Source organism: Marmota flaviventris, chromosome 12 (assembly GCF_047511675.1).
Source record: "Marmota flaviventris isolate mMarFla1 chromosome 12, mMarFla1.hap1, whole genome shotgun sequence".
NCBI lineage: Eukaryota > Metazoa > Chordata > Mammalia > Rodentia > Sciuridae > Marmota > Marmota flaviventris.
Genome location: NC_092509.1, coordinates 64,234,580 through 64,239,516, shown reverse-complemented (window position 1 = coordinate 64,239,516; position 4,937 = coordinate 64,234,580). Strand labels below are relative to the sequence as shown.

At 38.7% G+C, this 4,937-nt stretch overlaps 1 long non-coding RNA gene across 1 annotated transcript; it reads right to left on the bottom strand.

Moving 5' to 3' along the window:
- Positions 1-247: 247 nt before the first annotated feature.
- LOC114092246 (uncharacterized) lies at positions 248-3,792 on the bottom strand. The gene is made up of 3 exons (XR_003582656.2): positions 3,486-3,792; positions 833-945; positions 248-494 (listed from the first exon to the last, which is right to left on the bottom strand). It is a non-coding gene; the product is annotated as an uncharacterized lncRNA (long non-coding RNA).
- Between the last annotated feature and the right edge of the window lie 1,145 nt (positions 3,793-4,937).

Here is a 4,937-nt window from a genome sequence, read left to right as displayed (position 1 = left end):
ACCAAGGTCATAAACATGGACAATGAACATGCACTCCCCCACCCCTGCCCCTTATATAACCTGTTGGCAGTGTGCCTTGTTTGAACTGTCTATAAAAAGGGACTGTGGAAATGGCTCAAGGGGCTGGCCAATGGCTATGGCTACCTCCATCTTCTTTAAATTCCTAGATCCTCAAACCTTGGTTCCTGGGCCTGAGCCTTGCCCTCACCCAACACATGACCTCACAGAACACACTCAGAAACCTAGCTTAGCAAAGACAGAATTAGATTGTTTATTTTCAGTGAGTAACACAGAGTATTTGAAGTCATGCAAAATTTTAAAGACAACAAAGGTAAACCTTTATTTGTTCCAGATTATTTTTTGGCTATCTTCTTTTACTCCTGTTCATATCTCAGTTATAGAACTCTTTTTCCATCGTTGATCTGGCGTCTGTGTTTCTCCTTCCTGAAACTCATCAGTGGTAGGTGTATTTTACCTAACATACAGTTGATAACCTATAATATATTAAACAAAATAACAAAGTATTGTTTTGAGTCAGTATTATAGTGTGTAGAATTTCTTGTACATTTACAAAGGTTTTTGTAAACTTAAGGATGCTATTCTCTCGGATTAGGGAGAGGGTGTTTTGTATAAGTCTGTACTTTTGTCACTTGTACCTCCCAGGTCAGTGATCTTTATGGGCAATCCTGCTGCTCTCTGAAGTGATGTTCACACTGTGAACTTGGCACATCTCTGCTCTGGGGTGATCAGTATTAGCATATGTAAATGCTCACAGGTAAACTCACTAGACCAAAGCATTTATTCTTTTTGGTAAAAATCAACATTAGATTACCTTCTGCCAGGAGGCTGAGCAAGTCTTCATGTGGTAAGGCTGTTAGATAGAACTACCAGTGATAGAATTTCCAAGGATGGGTTATGGCTAGCCATTCCTTCCTCTTCTGGCCTCTGGAAAAGTGCAAACAGCAAGTTACTAAATGACAACTTAAACACATTGAAGGACATTCATTCCTAAGAGAGACAGTAACCAAGCAAGACAAGGGTCCTCACACAAAAACACATTTTTAAAAGATGATTTGCTGCTTTTTGAATAGCTGCTACTTTGTAGACTTTTCATGACTTGATGTTTCTGCTTGGATTTGGAATAACTAGTTGCCTGCCTGATTCAAATTTATTTTCCTCTTCCAAACTTATTTGCTGTGTAGACACAATCTTGATGAAACCTGTTTGACAAGGTAACCCAAAGGAAAATTTCAGATGTGGTGGAGCCCCCACCCATCCTTACCCAAATTTCTGAGTGGAATTTTGGAAAGCACTGATGACCTTTTGTAAATGTGCCACACCTCAACTTCTCATTTTTCCATTCTATGAGCAGTACTTTCTTATCCTGCTCTTCATCAAAGCAAACCAGACAACTCCAGGTACTTCCCTTAAATATTTTAGCAGCTGGATTTCAGCACCTAGACCAGATCAGAGTAAGCAAGATCACCTTTGGTGTGTGCTCTCCTAAGCCACTGATTCCGATTAGTCTGAGGAAAAGCACAAATGACTTCCAGCTGAAGCAAGCTTCATCCCTATCCAGCTGGCTCAAGTTGAGGAAAACTTCCTGTTGGCTCCCTGAACAGACCTACAGCCTTCTGACCAGGTCTTGGTTGGAGTTCAGGCATGAGAAATGTGAGGATACGCCCTTCTTATCCAACCACTGCAGAGGGGATTCAGATAATTAAGTCCTCTAGTGTCTTTCCAACACTGGACAGATGCATTTTCTGTCATTGTGGAATATAAATAGATCTGGGAATGCCTGTATAACAGGACATTGCAGCTAATTTTTCCTCTCTGATGGGTTGCCAGTACTTTGAAAATGTTTCCTTACTCTTTCATGAAAGAGCATCCTTGATTCAGGGGGTATTTTGGTTGAAGAATCACATTGGTCCTCATTTTACAAATTCATTGCTCCTGATTAAGAAAGCCAAAGTAACCTGCCAACTACCTGCTTGTGATGCTTTTTGAGTCTGCATTTTCTCCTGAAACTCAGTCTGGAAATTTTCTCCTTCATAATTTTAAGAAACTAGAGAATCACTATAGACATGTTCTTTTTGATGGGCACTTATGGGTCCACTTGGGATTATAGGTTGAATATCCCTTCCATGAAATGCTTAGTAACAGATTTTTGGGTTTTTAAAAAATTTTGCATATGCATAATGAGATACATTGGGAATGTGACCCAAGTCTAAGCAAGAAATTTATTATGCCTTATATATATCCTGGAGGTAATTTTATAAGTTATTCTTAGTGTGCCTGTGTTGTGACTACAACATGCTACATGAGGCCAGATGTGCAATTTTTCATTTCTTACACCATGTTGGCACTCAAAAAGTTTGAAATTTTGAAGCATTTCATGGTTTGGATTTTGGGTTAGGGATTCTCAATCTGCATTAATTAGTGAAAGGTCAAACTAATTGGATAATGGAATAACCAATGCCTGACTGGTTCAATTTTTTTTCCTCCTCCAAACTTATTTGCTATGTAGACACAATCTTGATGAAACCTGTTTGACAAGGCAACCCAAAGGAAAATTTCAAATGTGGTGGAGCACCACATCCCATCCTTACCCAAATTTCTGAGTGGAATTTCGGGAAGCACTGATGACCTTTTGTAAGTGTGCCACACCTCAGCTTCTCATTTTTACACTCTATCAGCAGTTTTCTTTCTGATCTTGCTATTTGCATTGGGTTGGCATTGATCATAGAATGCATTCCTTTGGGCACAGGTTAGAGTTTGACTCAGTTTGACTTATTACAGGTGAGTCAGAGTACAGTGGGAGAAAGCAGTATATTATGGTGATGTGATGCATCAATGCACAGGCTCTTCAGAAACACTCTAAAGTTTTAATTTGCTTTAAGGCAGTATTGTACTTACCCTCACTAGATCTTGTCAATTAAAAAAATGCCAAGTCATCTCATCTCCTAAACAAACTGCATTTTTCTTATTCATCTCACAGTGTATCAATCAGAGCATATTAGTCCCCAAATATTTCACTTTGCCATATGGCTTATTTTTAGTGAAAGGCAATTAAAACCAACAGATTAAAAAATAAACCTTCTTGGGCATCCCTTATCTGACTAAAAGAAATGTCTGAGAAATGAAAACTGTCCTCTTTCTAATGGGAGTTTTATGGCCATGAAGAAGAGAGAAAGTCGGCACCAAGAGAAGTTCACACACATACACACATACAAAATAATCCTTATCTTCCATTGGTTTCCCCATGTAAATCTTTCCACTTGTCTCGAGTGGCACTATTAATAATTATTTGGAGGTGGATTGTCTTTAAATGCAAGTGTATATTCGATCACACCAATCATCAAACATACAAATTAATGCAAAAAATATTATGTGTGTGGGAGCAACCCAACTAGCATTTATTGCACACCAATTAAACACAATAAGCCAATCACACAATCCTAGGGCAATCACAAGCCCCCAAATACCTCCAATGCCACGTGACTTCTCTTTGCCAAAGAGCAGACATTTTCTTTGTCTGGCGGTTTTCTCCAGCCGATGGCTGGAGGTCAAGGAATGGTAGAGTCAGTCCAGGGACAGACAGCAAGGCAGCCAGTCTCAACGATGTCCTTGGAGCAAAAATCCTCAATGTGGCAGGACCAGAGATTTAAATACTGTTTCAAGTTGGTGGTATACACTGGTGAGTGGTTACACCCAATGAAAGTCAGTGTTCATTGGTTATGTCCAGTGAGGTGATGTAATTGCAGCTGGGCATGTTCTTTGTGCATGTCCATGGAGCTGTGCTTCCTATAAACTGTAACCCATCATTGCTAAGCATGCATATGGCTAGTGCCCCTTACAGCTCCTTATCAACTGCAAGCAGACATGACTAAGCAGTTCAATGGCTGCTGCTCCTTATGGCCAGCAACTGAGTGAGTCCTAGCCTGTGCCAGTATGTCTATGGCAGATGCTCCTTACATCACTATTTACCAACTCTAGAAGTTGAACACCCTCCTTCCTTTATCTAGTCACTTTCCCTCATTCCATAGTGCTTTGTTAAAATGGTATATATGCTCTGAGTCTCCCTGTGTTTTGGTGAGGTCTATGGCTTGTGTATAAAAATATTATTAAGAAAACTTTTCTTATAATTTGTCACTTATCAGTTTATGGCCCTCATGTATTGAACTCAGAGATTAGTGGAAAAGGGTTTTTCTTCCTTTCTTTATAGTACAAAGTTAAGACTAAGACTCCTAAAAGAAAATGAAAAACCAAAGTCATATTCTTTTGTGAAAGGTAGCTAATATACCACAACACTTTTACCACTTTGTATAGTTTGTTATATATTTCTTGTTGAGAAAGAATGTAAAAACAAGGAGAGTGAAGGAATTTAATTAAAACTGGGTCTACTTGGAATTACTGAGGTGTCTATTTTGTTTGAATTGATTGGAGAATTTTCCTATTTTGATCAACTAAAAAATACCAGTTTGCCTGTTATTTTCCCCATGAGCTGAAAAGTACTTAAGGAAACAAGTATGATATGTAAAAACTCGAGCTTTAGATCACACAGATCTGGGTAAATCCAGTGCATTGTTACATAAAGACTAGTTATGAGAGTTCTTGCAGTATAATTTTTAGTCTGGATTGGCTAAATTACCAGCAGAAAAATTAGTTGATCCCAAGATCCTGAAATCTCCATCTGATATTTATTGTAGTCCATGGAAAGCTGCAGTATTTCTGGAGCTTATATTTAAGTGATTTGTTGAAAATTCAAAAGAGATCAGGTATTGTGAGCCTCCATGCTTGGCCTTCTGCAATGAAATATCCAGCTTACTTTTTTTTTTAGAGAAAGCTCTGCATTTTTCATAAGCAGAGCAAGAAGCCGATGGAATCCTTTTGGTACTCTACAGCAGAAGTGAACTGAGAAGTCCTACACTGCTTAT